Raw genomic sequence first — 16,469 nt, forward strand, 5'->3', positions numbered from 1 at the left:
GTGGAAAATAAGTATTTGGTCAGAAACAAAATTTCATCTCAATACTTTGTGATATATCCTTTGTTGGCAATGACAGAGGTCAAACGTTTTCTGTAAGTCTTCACAAGGTTGCCACACACTGTTGTTGGTATGTTGGCCCATTCCTCCATGCAGATCTCCTCTAGAGCAGTGATGTTTTTGGCTTTTCGCTTGGCAACACGGACTTTCAACTCCCTCCAAAGGTTTTCTATAGGGTTGAGATCTGGAGACTGGCTAGGCCACTCCAGGACCTTGAAATGCTTCTTACGAAGCCACTCCTTCGTTGCCCTGGCGGTGTGCTTTGGATCATTGTCATGTTGAAAGACCCAGCCACGTTTCATCTTCAATGCCCTTGCTGATGGAAGGAGGTTTTCACTCAAAATCTCACGATACATGGCCCCATTCATTCTTTCATGTACCCGGATCAGTCGTCCTGGCCCCTTTGCAGAGAAACAGCCCCAAAGCATGATGTTTCCACCACCATGCTTTACAGTAGGTATGGTGTTTGATGGATGCAACTCAGTATTCTTTTTCCTCCAAACACGACAAGTTGTGTTTCTACCAAACAGTTCCAGTTTGGTTTCATCAGACCATAGGACATTCTCCCAAAACTCCTCTGGATCATCCAAATGCTCTCTAGCAAACTTCAGACGGGCCCGGACATGTACAGGCTTAAGCAGTGGGACACGTCTGGCACTGCAGGATCTGAGTCCATGGTGGCGTAGTGTGTTACTTATGGTAGGCCTTGTTACATTGGTCCCAGCTCTCTGCAGTTCATTCACTAGGTCCCCCCGCGTGGTTCTGGGATTTTTGCTCACCGTTCTTGTGATCATTCTGACCCCACGGGGTGGGATTTTGCGTGGAGCACCAGATCGAGGGAGATTATCAGTGGTCTTGTATGTCTTCCATTTTCTAATTATTGCTCCCACAGTTGATTTCTTCACTCCAAGCTGGTTGGCTATTGCAGATTCAGTCTTCCCAGCCTGGTGCAGGGCTACAATTTTGTTTCTGGTGTCCTTTGACAGCTCTTTGGTCTTCACCATAGTGGAGTTTGGAGTCAGACTGTTTGAGGGTGTGCACAGGTGTCTTTTTATACTGCTAACAAGTTTAAACAGGTGCCATTACTACAGGTAATGAGTGGAGGAAAGAGGAGACTCTTAAAGAAGAAGTTACAGGTCTGTGAGAGCCAGAAATCTTGATTGCTTGTTTCTGACCAAATACTTATTTTCCACCATAATATGCAAATAAAATGAAAAAAAAACAGACAATGTGATTTTCTGGATTTTTTTTTCTCAGTTTGTCTCCCATAGTTGAGGTCTACCTATGATGTAAATTACAGACGCCTCTCATCTTTTTAAGTGGTGGAACTTGCACTATTGCTGACTGACTAAATACTTTTTTGCCCCACTGTATATGACCCCAAATTTCTAAGGCAACCAGTATCGGGAATAACTCAAGTAGGGATAGATTCTCATTTAAAAGTGAAACACAACACGCTGTGGGCCATGCTGACTGGCATCAACGTGAGCCAAGTATGGCCCCAAAACTATAGGACCCCGATGAATCCATGAATAAATGTAATAAATCATTTGAAACTTTGTGTTCTTGGCATATCAAACGTGTTAAAATTTTGTAAAAAAGTTTGACATACCTGTAAATTCTCTCTTATGGATCTCGTAATTCTGATAAAATGATCTGGCCTTTCAATACCGCGTGTAGCCAGAGATAGTCTATAAAAAAAGCAACTTATTGGGATTAATAGGTAAGCAAAATTCATCACGCCTAGTAATGATTGCACTTGCTTGATTCTCCCTTTTTTAGCAGACACAAACTGATCAATGAGATAACTAGGTTTTGTAATTTGCCCTGTGAGAGGTGAAAAAACATTGTGACTGTATCCATTCCAATGCTATGTCTAAAAATGAAATATTTGTCACTTTACCCTCCGTTTTACCATCAGCAATGGGTACCCCAATGTGTGCCAAAAATCTTCGAAATACATGCAACAAATAGGTGCACGTATTATAATAGTTTGGGCCAATGAACAGAAAATCTAAATAGTGCACCACCGATGGGGTGCCCGACGCGATTTAAACCATCCATTCGAGGAAGGATGCAAGAGCTTCAAAATAAAAAAATGAAATCGAGCACCCCACATGTCCACAAATGGAACATTCGCGTCGAAATTTGCAGGTTGCAAAAAACCTGCAGTGACGCTCATTGAAGAGCCAACAAGATCCTGTGGGACAGTAAGCCGCCACGTAATCTCATGATGCTCCGGCAATAGATTCCCCTTATAAAGAAGTATGAATTTGCATACACTGCAAAAGCATTAATTGTATCTCCATGTTCATTGCCTTAGTTGCCCAATCAATAGAAGGGGAAAAAGCCAAACGACGTCGGAATTCCTCCTCATATCGCCAACAAACCGCAATTCTGTGCTACTTGTGCATGCTATGTGTTGTATCTAAATAAACAAAAAAGCTCCTCCGCTTTTTTCAGAAAATGAGACTAAGGATATAAGCCAGGATGAAAAAGCCCTGCACCCAATTTCCAGATGTTTTTCCTACTTTTGCCTTTCTATCTGAGCCCCACTCAAAGACCCGTTCTTTACTTACCGTCATGTACTTTATGGGAACAAGGAACCGAATATCTACAAATTCTTGCTTTTATATATTTTCCCTTCCCTCTGTGGACACATAAGTTCCCAAAGGAGCAACACAACAAAACATTGTATCACAAAAAGCAAAATTAGCACTAACGTCAGTATGACCAGGCGGAGCAATGGGCTTCCCTGCAGGACCCGGATATAATGAATTACCTTCCTTTTGCTCTAATTTTGAAAAAAACAATTTTAGTATAGCTGTGAAATAATCGCTACCCCCATTGCTACTTGTTTTTAATAACTTGGACCATGCCCCACTGCAGGTCAACTCACCCGCGGCAAGTGTCCCATCAGGTACGTCGGGTTGTGGAGGTGTTGAAGATACGACCTAACATGGTTTGGGAAAAAATGGACTGTGAAGAGACTCTTGATCGGCTGCTGGCACGACTCCTGGAGGTGACCATTCCTATTTTTACTATGTAGACTCCTCCTTTCATGAACCCCCGGGGATGAAGGTTCATCGCATAAAGAGGAAGATGACAACTGTATGGATCCTCTTCATTTCTGGAACATGCCAGTTTTCTCTTCTTTCTCCTATAACTTCTGCACTAGTGCGAACAGCGGCTTCTCCAGGTATTTCCGACACTCCACACCTGTGAATAATAACAGACAGTGAGAACCCGGTCTAACATTATTACTCCTCTTAACTGGTCTCCTGGCCACTGCTAACCCACTTTGATCAACAAGTATCATGGAGGTGTTTTTACCATTCAATAGAACCTCTCTATTAGCACCAGGCTCAGGTTCCATTACCTGCCCTGTCCCGTTGTCCCTCCTAACGCTCATGGGTTGAGGTGTATCCCTAATACAAAACATGTGGCAGACCTCTGCATTTCTACTGTTCTTCCTTTTTCTCTGTAGGCCTTTTCCTCCCATCTCCAGCATGCCTGTCTGTAAAGGCACTCTGGATTTTATATCTACAAAGACTTCTGTAGGGCTGGCCGTTGCGCTGGAAGTAGCAGGCTGAGGTTCACTGCTTCTGGAGAACACGCCCCCTTGTCATACGCTGCTGGGCTCGCCTTCCAGAAGTTGGCCTGCTCCCATGCTTGCTACCCATTCCACAGGGCCTCCTGCAGTGATGATTGCCACAGCCCTGGAAGTACTAGGCCGAGGGTCACTGTTTCTGGAAGCCACACCCCTTCCCCACACGCTACAAGATTGCTCTTCATCATTGCTCACAGAGAAAGGATTCAGAAGGATCTAGATAAGCTTGAACAATGGGCAGCGACTAATAGAATGGTATTTAACAGGAAGAATGCAAGATTCTACATCTGGGAAAAAAAACAAAAAATACATCTATAGCATGGGAGGAATAGAAATATGCAACATCCATAATCCTCATGAAAAAAACGTGGCCACCGGCACTCACCATCCTTAAATGTTCTTTATTGGATTCTACATAGTGCAGGTGAACATGAAGTGAAAAAGTTCTGGATGACGACCTTTTCGCACACACACAATGCGCTTCTACGGGTCAGTTTCGTGTGTGCACGAAACGGCCGTCGTCCGGCACTTTTTCACTTCATGTTCACCTGCACTATGTAAAATCCAATAAAGAACATTTAAGGATGGTGAGTGCCAGTGGCCACGTTTTTTTCATGAGGATAATGGATATTTCCTTTTTCGATTTCTGTGGCTAGGCACCCGTATGTCCTGATCCGGCACGTTACTGATAGTCCTGGAATACAGCAGCAGTGCCAGTCCTTTTCTGCTTGCACATAAGAAATATGAACATGTGAAAAAGACTTGGGTGTACTAATAGATAGCAGACTGCACATGAGTCAACAGTGTGATGTAGCAGCAAAAAAGGCAAACACAGTTCTAGGATACATTAAGAGAATCATAGTCTAGATCATGTGAAGTAATTAACCCCTCTACTCCTCCTTGGTTAGACCTCATCTGGAATACTGTGTCCAGTTCTGGGCACCACATTTTTAAAAAGACATTGAAAAACTGGAGCAAGTTGAGAAGAGCGACCAGGATGGTGAGCGGACTGCAAACTATGTTCTGGTAGGAATGGTTTAAGGATCTGGCAATGTTTAGCTTATAAAAAGGAAGGCTAAGAGGAGACTTAATAGCTGTCTACAAATATCTGAAGGGATGTCACAGTGTAGAAGGACCATCATTATTCTCATTTGCACATGGAAACACGAGAAGCAATGGAATGAAACTCAACGGGATAAGATACAGATTAGATATTAGAAAAAACTTTTTGACAGTGAGGGTGATCAATGAGTGGAACTGGCTGCCATGAGAGGTGGTGAGTTCTCCTTCAATGGAAGTCTTCAAACAGAGGCTGGACAGACATCTGGCTGAGATGGTTTAGTGAATCCTGCATTGAGCAGGGGGTTGTACACGATGATCCTTGAGGTCCCTTCCAACGCTAACATTCTATGATTCTATGATCGTGATGTGGCCTCAGGGAATTTCAGCATATTGTTAGCGATGGCCTGAGGATGGACAGCGTCCCTTGACCTTCTGGAACGCGGTAAGGGGCTGCAGGATAACCAGGATCCTGGCCGGAGCCTATAACTTGTGCTGTCTGCTGCTGGCATTGTACCAGCACACTTGCAAACCAGGAGGATCCCTGCTGTACCACTCTTTCTCAGATCAGCTTCTCCAAGGCATCACCCATCGTGGTACTCTGCTCTAGACAAAAGGATGTGTGTGATGCTCCTCAGAATGAGGTAGGAAGAGGAGGGCTTCCCTCCTATCCTTTATATACCCCTTCATAACACTTTTGAGCTTTGGATATGTTTGAGCTATGAGCGGTATTGACACAGAATTAGTGGAGCGGGCAGTATAGCTCTGGTGGGAGTTGCACAAAAAGGTGATGCTTGCGCATGCTACTTACCCACTGAGCGGAGGGAATCCTTCTTACTGAGGGACAAGCAATCCACGCAGTGCTCGATGCCACTGCTTCTGACTGATTCTCTGGATGGTCCCTAGCTGGAGTGACAAGCAAGTTGTCCCGTCACGGTGTCCCTCTCCTACATGAGGCCTCCCGCTAAACACTTTCAAGAGGAGAAAGACAGTTAATGGCTTTCTAGCTTACAAAGCCATAGATATTGCGGGGGAAAATTATATCTTTGGTTAGTTGACTGGCTAAATCATTACCTTGGAATTTATGATTCTCCGATCAATTTTAAGAGATTATAAACTCTGTCACTTCATCTTAGATAACCACAGGTTGCACAGGTTTATCAGCATCAGGTGAATGGAAAAAATCATGCAACAGTTTCACAATTGTTGTGTATTACATAATTACACAGGTCTGAAAGAGAAAAAATGTTTGAAAAGAGGTGACTTTTATATACTTACGATTGCTGATCTCAGTAAAAATTTAGAAAAAATTCCATCACGTACAGTTTTTTCACAAACACTGACTCCAAGCGTTTTTTCTGCACCATACCTTGCGTGACCTCCGGTGGATGATTTTGGTGTCATTAGATTGGTTAGAAATTAATGGAGGTTATGCTACGATTGGCTGCTGTGGGCAGAAAAGATTTTCTTAACCCCGCTACCAAAGAGTGTGGTGGTGTCCATAGCATCCAATCAGAGCACAGCCTTCATTTGATCTCAGCAGTATAAAAACAGAAAGCAGCACTGTGATTGATTGATATGGAGGGCAAAGGCAGATTTGCTTTTAGACAGAGTTCATAAGAGTGTGGTGGTGCACTTACCATGATTTCTTTCAGTATTTAGTGGTTGTGGTGGATTAAGCTTCTGTTTCTATCAGCATGATCAAAATGGCTGTTGTAATTCACCCGACCACTTTTGCTATATTTGCGGTTGTTTTGTAGTGAAGATGTATGGGATTGAAGAATATACCTTTAATGCCACCTCCCCTTTAAGAGTTCTAATATGAATATATTGTAAATAATGTACAGATTTTATGATGTTTTGGTACTGCTTGTATTACCTCTTGTTCATTGGTAATGCCACATTATGTTACCATGATGTAATATATTGTATTGTATGCTGTATACTAATGCTTAGGTTAGGGTAAGTTAGTGCATCCTTCAGATACATTAGTGGAGGGCACTGTTAGAATATAGTTCCATAGACTGGGTAAGCGTAGTTCTGTTGTGGGCCACTAGACAGGGGTATATTAGTGGGCCTTGTTAGGTATAGTTGATAGGTAGTTCACATAAGGGTTAACTGTAGGAGGAGCTGCTATGGGATAAGCAAGTGTAACATAGTAACATAGTTATGAAGGCTGAAGGAAGACCTTATGTCCATCTAGTTCAGCCTATTTTTAGTGCAGCTGTTCTGCACTGTTGATCCTGGGAAAGGCAAAAAAAAACACAGAGTAGAAGCCAATTTTCTCCATAGGAAAAAAAATTCCTTCCCCTAAGCTGGGTCAACCGTCTACCTATAATATTCTGTTATTCGTAACCTTCTATACTGTTACTCACAAGAAAAGTATCCATTCCTTTCTTAAATTCATTCAGTGATTTGGCCATCACCACTTCCTCAGGAAGAGAATTCCAGAGCCTCACTGCTCTTACCGTGAAGAACCCTCTTCTATGCTGATGCAGAAATTGTCTTTACTCCAAACGAAGAGAATGCCCCCTTGTTCTTGTCACAGTCCTTGGTACAAACAGTTCATTGGAGAGATCTCTGTATTGCCCTCTGATATACTTGTACATATATATTAGGTCTCCCCTAAGTCTTCTCTTTTCTAGAGTAAATAGACCTAATTTTGATAACCTTTCTGGGTATTGTAGTGAACCAACTCCATTTATCATTTTAGTAGCCCGCCTTTGAACCCTTTCAAGTTCAGTAATGTCTTTCTTGAGCACCGGCGTCCAAAATTGCACACAATACTCCAAGTGTGGTCTGACGAGTGATTTGTACAGAGGGAGAATTATGTTTTCATCTCGTCTCCCCAGACCTCTTCTAATGCATCCCATGGCCCTATTTGCTTTGGTGGCAGCTGCCTGACACTGGGCACTCCAATTTAGCTTCTTATTGACTAAGATGCCTAAGTATTTTTCCATGTCTGATTTCCCCAGCAGTTTCCCCTTTAGTAAGTAATTGTAGCATCTGTTTCTCCTTCCCATGTACATAACCTTACACTTATCTGTGTTAAACCTCATTTGCCATTTTTCAGCCCAATTCTCCAAGTTACTCAAATCCGTCTGTAGTTGCAAACTGTCCTCCTTTGTGTAAACTACCTTACATAGTTTTGTATCATCTGCAAATACTGATATTTTACTGTGTAAGCCATCCACTAGATCATTAATAAATATATTAAATAGTAGGGGGCCCAATACAGAACCCTGTGGTACCCCACTAGTATCCCTGGCCCAATCTGAGTATGCCCCATTAATAACCACTCTTTGTTTTCTATCACTAAGCCAGCTACCTACCATCTACACACATTTTCCCCTAGCCCAATCTTTCTCATCTTACTTACCAATCTTTTATGTGGGACAGTGTCAAATGCTTTAGAGAAGTCGAGATAAATGACATCCAATGATTCTCCTTGGTCCATTTGAGAGCTTACATCCTCATAGAAGCTGATCAGGTTAGTTTGACAGGAGCGATCCTTCATAAATCCATGTTGATATGGAGTTAAACATTTATTAACATTGAGATATTCTATAATGGTATCCCTTAGAAACCCTTCAAAAATTTTACCCACAACAGATGTTACGCTTACCGGCCTATAGTTTCCAGGTTCCCTTTTACACCCCTTTTTGAATATTGGTACCACATTTGCTTGCCACCAATCAAAGGAACAGACCCTGTTTCTATAGCGTCTTTAAATATAAGGAACAGAGGCCTGTCTATCACATTACTTAACTCCCTTAGTACCTGAGGGTGATTGCCATCAGGGCCTGGTGATTTGTCAATTTTAATCTTACTAAGGCGGTTCTGCACTTCTTCCTGGGTTAGGCAGGTAATACTTAATGGGGAGTTTACATTATCACTCTGCATTTCCCCTGGCAAATCCTTTTCCTGTGTGAACACTGTTGAGAAAAAAATATTTAAAACATTTGCTTTTCCCACATCGCTCTCTATGATTTCACCCTCTTTAAAGGGTCGACACCATCAATTTTAATCATTTTACTGTTTATATAATTAAAGAATAGTTTGGGGTTTGTTTTACTTTCCTTAGCAATGAGTCTCTCAGCTTTCACTTTTGCTAAATGTATTTGTTTTTTACACATTTTATTTTTTCTCTATAACTTTTTAATGCTTCTTCATTGCCTTCTTGTTTTAACTTCTTACATGCCTTGTTCTTGTTATTTATTGCCCTTTTTACATCCTTATTTAGCCACAGTGTTCTCCTGTTCCTAGCCCTTTTATTTCTGTACGGTATGGCTAGCTCGCAGTGGGTGTGTAAAACTGATTTAAATATTTCCCATTTATTTTCTGTGCTCCTATTTTTGAGGACATTGTCCCAATCAATTCGGCGAAGGTCCTCTCTAAGCTGATCAAACTTTGCTTTCCTGAAATTTTTGTAACCCCCTTCCAGGGCACCTTACTGAAGGACAAGTGGAATTGTATTACAGTTGTGGCCAAAAGTATTCACACCCCTGCAATTCTGTCAGATAATACTCAGTTTCTTCCTGAAAATTATTGCAAACACAAATTCTTTGGTGATATTATCTTCATTTAAGTTGTCTTAAATGAAAAAAACACAAAAAGAATTGTCCTAAAGCAAAATTGGATATAATTCCACACCAAACATAAAAAAGAGGGTGGACAAAAGTATTGGCACTGTTCGAAAAATCATGTGATGCTTCTCTAATTTGTGTAATTAACAGCACCTGTAACTTACCTGTGGCACCTAACAGGTGTTGGCAATAACTAAATCACACTTGCAGCCAGTTGACAAGGATTAAAGTTGACTCAACCTGTCCTGTGTCCTTGTGTGTACCACATTGAGTATGGAGAAAAGAAAGAAGACCAAAGAACTGTCTGAGGACTTGAGAAACCAAATTGTGAGGAAGCATGAGCAATCTCAAGGCTACAAATCCATCTCCAAAGACCAGAATGTTCCTGTGTCTACCGTGCGCAGTGTCATCAAGAAGTTTAAAGCCCATGGCACTGTGGCTAACCTCCCTAGATGTGGACGGAAAAGAAAAATTGACAAGAGATTTCAACGCAAGATTGTGCGGATGTTGGATAAAGAACCTTGACTAACATCCAAACAAGTTCAAGCTGCCCTGCAGTCCAAGGGTACAACAGTGTCAACCCGTACTATCCGTCGGCATCTGAATGAAAAGGGACTGTATGGTAGGAGACCCAAGAAGACCCCACTTCTTACCCCGAGACATAAAAAAGCCAGGCTGGAGTTTGCCAAAACTTACCTGAAAAAGCCTAAACGTTTTGGAAGAATGTTCTCTGGTCAGATGAGACAAAAGTAGAGCTTTTTGGGCAAAGGCATCAACATAGCGTTTACAGGAGAAAAAAAGAGGCATTCAAAGAAAAGAACACGGTCCCTACAGTCAAACATGGCGGAGGTTCCCTTATGTTTTGGGGTTGCTTTGCTGCCTCTGGCACTGGACTGCTTGCCCGTGTGCATGGCATTATGAAGTCTGAAGACTACCAACAAATTTTGTAGCATAATGTAGGGCCCAGTGTGAGAAAGCTGGGTCTCCCTCAGAGGTCATGGGTCTTCCAGCAGGACAATGACCCAAAACACACTTCAAAAAGCACTAGAAAATGGTTTGAGAGAAAGCACTGGAGACTTCTATCTTGGCCAGCAATGAGTCCAGACGTAAATCCCATAGAACACCTGTGGAGAGATCTAAAAATGGCAGTTTGGAGAAGGCACCCTTCAAATATCAGGGACCTGGAGCAGTTTGCCAAAGAAGAATGGTCTAAAATTCCAGCAGAGCATTGTAAGAAACTCATTGATGGTTACCGGAAGCTGTTGGTCGCAGTTATTTTGGCTAAAGGTTGTGCAACCAAGTATTAGGCTGAGGGTGCCAATACTTTTGTCTGGCCCATTTTTGGAGTTTTGTGTGAAATGATCAATGTTTTGCTTTTTGCTTCATTCTCTTTTGTGTTTTTTTCATTTAAGACAAATTAAATGAAGATAATAATACCAAAGAATTTGTGTTTGCAATCATTTTCAGGAAGAAACTGAGTATTATCTGACAGAATTGCAGGGGTGTCAATACTTTTGGCCACAACTGTATATCTTCTCTTAGTGTGGGCTTTAATGTGGACTTTATATATAGACAGACTCCACCCCCTTTCCTTTTTTTACGATCCCTCCTAAACAAATCATATCCTTGCAAGTTAGCCGCCCAGTCATAGCTGTCGTCTAACCATGTCTCAGTTATTCCTACTATTTGTCACGTCTGCCATGTCTGCCATGTCTGTTTGTCTCAAGAACTCCTGGAGCGATGTGCATGCGCATGTTTTGTCTGCTGTCCTGCATGTTCGCTAGAGCTGTGTGCACACTCGCCTCATGTCTGAGCTGCAGGATGCCTGCGTTTCTGCTCTGCCTTCTGTGATCTTCTTGTCTTGTCTAGAGTCCCTGATCATGTGTCCCTGCCTGGATCCTGCACTGTCTGGTTCTGCAATCATCTCGTCATGTCTGGAACGATGATCATGTGACGTTTCCTAAAGATCCTGCACTGTCTGGTTCGGTAATCATCTCGTCATGTCTGGAACTCTGATCATGTGACCTGTCTAGGTTTCAGCACTGGATCTGCCGTCGTCTCGTCATGTCTGGAACTCTGATCATGTGACTGTGCTCTGTTATCCTGTGGATCTGAACCCGGAAGTGCTCCCCTGGTCCTGACCTGGAGGAGGAGGTGCTATGCCCTATATCAGGCCGCCCCTTCCTTTGCTCAGGGCCTGATTATTGTGTTGCTTCCCTGCAAGGCTCTGGGTCTGTGGGGTTGCTCCCTCTATTCTGTGCCCTTGCACTTTGCTCTGTAGTGCATCTCTGCACACGCTCCGTGCTCGTATTCCGCCTCTTGTCTTGTGCCATGTCTTGTGTTGTCTCTCGTGCCATGTTTGTCTTTGCCTTGTAGTCCTTCTGCTGTTCTTTGTCTTAGTCTGTTTTGCTATGTCTCGCCTTAGCTATGCTTTGACTTGTAGTCCTAACTGCGTTCTCTGCCTCGCCTGTTTTGCCATGTCTTGCTTTTGCTATGCTTTGACTTGTAGTCCTCCCTGTGTTCTCTGCCTTGCTATTCCTTGCTTTGTGTTTCTCCCTATGGTTTCAGTCTTTGCTTGCTCTGCCTCGCTCTCTCCTATGGTGCTCTGTAGTGCTCCCTGGCACACGCACCATTTCTCCTCTCCTTAGTGCTCGTTTCTTTGTCTAGTCCCAAGGTCTTCCCTTGGCCCGGCTCTGGGCTTCTGCCTACGCTCCGCTGCTAGACTCTGTCCTCGCTCTGACCTGGCTCTGTTTCTGCCTGTATTCCTTGCCTTGTTCCCTGCCTTGTCCTTGCATTGAACCCCGGCGTGGGTTCCCCTTGGCCGTCTCCTGTGCCGTGGTAAGTGCCACGTGTTTGTGTACAGCCGTGTGTACTGGCCAGTGTGGCGTGCCCCCTGCGTGGCTCCTAGCACGCACCCTGCCCTGAACCTGGCGTGGCTCCTAGCACGAAGGTTCCTTTGCCCCCTCCTGTGCCTTAGTCGTGCCTCGTGCTGGCGTTACAGCCGTGTGCATTGGCCAGTGAGGTGTGCGTCCCTGCGTAGCTCCTAGCACGCAGCCCTGCTCTGAACCCTGGCGTGTCTCTACACGCACCTTGTCTTGAACCCTGGCGTGTCTCTACACGCACTCTGTCTTGTACCTTGGCGTGTCTCTACACGCACTCTGTCTTGTACCTTGTACCTTGGCGTGTCTCTACACGCACTCTGTCTTGTACCTTGTGCCTTGGCGTGTCTCAACACGCACTCTGTCTTATCCTATGCTTTGGTGTGGCTCTACACACGCACCCTGTCTCGTTTGTGAACCTTGGCGTGTCCCCTACACACGCACCTCGCTTTGAACCCTGGCGTGTCCCCTACACATGCACCTCGCTTTGAACCCTGGCGTGTCCCCTACACACGCACCTAGCCTTGGACCCTGGTGTGTCCCCTACACACGCACCTAGCCTTGGACCCTGGTGTGTCCCCTACACACGCACCTAGCCTTGGACCTTGGCGTGTTCCCTAAACACGCACTCTGCTTGGATATCTGTCGTGCCTCCTTGCCTGAACCCTGGTTTGCCTGCCGGATGCCCGGAACCTGCCGACCGTTGCCAGAGGTCCGGAACCAGATGACTACGGCCTGATGTCCGGAGCTGACGTCCGCAGCCTGATCCCTGGACCCTGTCGGTTTGCCAGCAGTCCGGAGTCCGATGCCATCATGCCATTACCTGTGCCTAGGCTTGCCATCTGGCACGTACCATGTTATGGACCTTGGCGTGCCCACGCGCGCACCTTGCACGTTTTGCTTGTTTTCTCTGTATGTGATCTTGTGTTCTTCTAATGAAGATACCTTGCACCTACGTCTAGTCTCGTCTTGCTTCCTGCTCGTCCTTGTCGTCAGACACTCGTCTAGTGTCCCCTGAGCCGGCCGTCTGGTCCCAGCAGTCGTGGTGGCTCACCCCCTTGGTCTTGCCCCTGACACTCCCTGTATAGGGGGTGGATTCTCACAAGGTCAGCTCGCCCTCGGTGGGTGGGTGCCACGACCCAGAGGGTCCACTCAAAAAATGGGCTCAGCAGGAGCTGAGTCCGTCACACTATGTCGTATTTTATCTCATACATTACCAACTCCAGATCTTCAATCTTATTGGTCAGGTTCCTTGTGTTGGTCAGCATGCAGGAAAGAAGTTTTGCTTCCTTTTTCTTAGCTTCCTTCTGAGTACCCTGTCTTGGGTCCTCTTTACCACATCTAGTTTAAAGCCCTTCTAATGAGTGTGGCAAGTCTTCTGGCGAATGTGTGTTTCCCAGGTTTTGTGAGGTGTTCTCTTGCGAGAAGTCCATCGTAGAGGTAATTCACGCAATGGTCCAGGAAACCAAAATCCTTGCTGCCTGCACCACCGTCGTAGCCAGTTGTTCACCTCTAGTATCCTATTCCATCTTCTGATGCCATGACCATCGACTGGGAGGATTGATGAGAAAACAACCTGTACGTTCCATTCCTTTATTTTCTTCCCCGGAATTTCAAAGTCTTCGCAGATAGTTGGTAGGTCATTTCTTGCCGTGTCGTTTGTGCCTACATGTATCAGTAGCAAAGGGTAGTCGTCCTTGGATTTGAGGATAGTTGGTATCCTGTTGGCCATATCCTTGATTTTTGTTCCTGGGAGCCAGCATACTTCTCGTGCGGTTATGTCCGGCCTGCAGATAGTTGCCTCCGTGCCTCTTAGTAGTGAGTCGCCCATAACTACCACTCTTCTTTTCTTTCCGGGCGCAATGCTTGTTGCTCGTGGGTGTTTTTGAGTGTCGTTTGTTTCCGCTTTTGTTGACAGAGTAGCTTCTTTTGTTGATAGTGTGTCTTCTCTTGTAGATTCGGTATCATCTTGAGCGGTGCCATTTTCGTTCTCCAGCATGAGGGCTTCATATTGGTTGCTAAGCTGTGTGGGTGGTGATGACCACTTGATCCGTTTGCTTCTTTTCATCACATGGCTCCACTTTTCAGCCTCTGTATGTGCTCTGAAGCTTTTCTCACTTTCCGTATCCTGAGTGGTTGCTTCTGCTTCATCCAAGAAGTCCTCTTGTTCTTTAATTACCTTCAATGTTGCTATTCTTTCTTCCAGTCCCTGCACCTTTTCCTCTAAGAGGGCAACAAGTTTGCACTTCTGACAGGTAAAGTTGAGTTTTGGGCCGGAAGATCCGTAACCATGTAGCATGTGTTGTAGGTGACCATGTGGATTTTCTTCTCTTCCATATTGCTATTGCTGATGCGATGTCCTCAAACAGCGAGACCCGGCAAGTCCCAGCGATCGATCAGCAAGGCGACTCTTCTCCTCTTCCCAGAATGCACCGGAAATACTGTATGCAGATGAGCTTCCCGCTTCTCCAATCCCTGGTTTTGCGTTGTCCTCAAACATGAGACCCGGCAAGTCCCAGCGATCGATCAGCTTAAGGCGACTCTTCACCTCTTCCCAGAATGCACCGGAAATATGCAGATGAGCTTCCTGCTTCTCCAATCCCTGGTTTTGCGATGTCCTCAAACAGCAAGACCCGGCAAGTCCCAGCGATCGATCCGCTTAAGGCGACTCTTCTCCTCTTCCCAGAATGCACCGGAAATATGCAGATGAGCTTCCTGCTTCTCCAATCCCTGGTTTTACGATGTCCTCAAACAGCGAGACCCGGCAAGTCCCAGCGATCGATCAGCTTAAGGCAACTCTTCTCCTCTTCCCAGAATGCACCGGAAATATGCAGATGAGCTTCCTGCTTCTCCAATCCCTGTAGGTCAAAGGAATAAGTTATAAGGGCGAGCATGCCCGACAAGTCCACAAGGGCTCTAAGCCCAGGACACCATAGCAGCTACGCAATGTTTATGATAAGCAGAAAAGCACTGGCACAGTCAGATGGGTGCTGGATAAGATTGGAGCACCCGGATAAAAATTGAAGTCTATGGCAGCAGCAGGAATGGAAAGGAAGAAGTGGTCCAAGAGTCGTGCAGGGCGCAGAGTATTCACCATGAGGTAGATCTTAAATAGGGCTGAAGCCTGTAAGTCTGAGGCGAAGTGGATGAATGGGATCCCCTATATCTTGAGGTCCTACAGGAGTGATGCTGCGGTACCACCAAGGGCGCTACTACCCTGTAATGTGCGTGAGGATACAGAAAGTAAGAAAGGGAAAGTGCAGGAGGAATGCTGTGTGGACTAAAATGTAACTGATGTGTCCAGGACCATTGAAGAAGAAAGTAAATAATTGATTTGGCATCAGAACCGGTATCTGTGTCTGTTATTTCAACCCTGAGCATTGGAACCAAGTGTGCAGGAGCTGGGTCGCACCACAGTGGAAGTCCTGATGGTGGACCAGCACCCCAAACAGGTATGCCGGTAAAAGCTGAAAGTTTTCCTGTGGGAGGAGGCCATGACACCAGAGGCCATGACACCAGAGGCCAGGACACCAGAGGCCAGAACACCAGAGCCCTGGTGTCTTCGGCTGTGACTACCATCCTGGCCACCTCTTACAAAGAAACAATGAAGGAACATTATGGATTTCGTTAGAAAAGTGTATTATGCGTACTTTGGTGTAAAACTAGGTAATCAGGACAAGTTGTGGGCTCCATATGTAGTCTATTCTGTGTTTGTAGATCTACGACAGTGGTCTAAAGGGAACAAAGAGAACTTTTGTTTCGGCGTGCCTATGATCTGGAGTGAACTGCAAAATATAGTGATGACAGCTCTGCTACTTTTGTACTTGCAGCAAAGAGGGATTCAACCTTAAAAATAAAAAGGAAATTATTTATCCGAACCTCCCATCAGTGATTCGCCTTGCGCCTCATGGTCCAGAAATACCTGTGCCTTCACCTCCGGAAAAACTTGAAGATACACCTGATTGAGAATATTCAGAACAAGAAGGACAGAATTCTGGCAAAGATTTTCACGTTAGTCCCAACGAGCCGCAGCTATTTTCACAGCTCAAATTAATTGATTTAGTCAGTGACTTGGACCTTCCTAAACATTCTGCAGAACTTTTAGGCTCTTGACTAAAGAAAAAGAACCTACTAGCTCCTGGTACCAGTTTTTCATGGTATGGAAGCAGAGAAAGTGAATTCCTTCTATACTTGTCTCAAGACAGAGCTCTAGTGTACTGCAGTGATGTTCCTGCGTTGATGGAAAAATTTAACATTGAGTACAATGTGAGTGAGGGG

This window comes from Dendrobates tinctorius, unplaced genomic scaffold (assembly GCF_039654945.1).
Source record: "Dendrobates tinctorius isolate UK_male_01 unplaced genomic scaffold, ASM3965494v1 ptg000158l, whole genome shotgun sequence".
Taxonomy (NCBI): domain Eukaryota; kingdom Metazoa; phylum Chordata; class Amphibia; order Anura; family Dendrobatidae; genus Dendrobates; species Dendrobates tinctorius.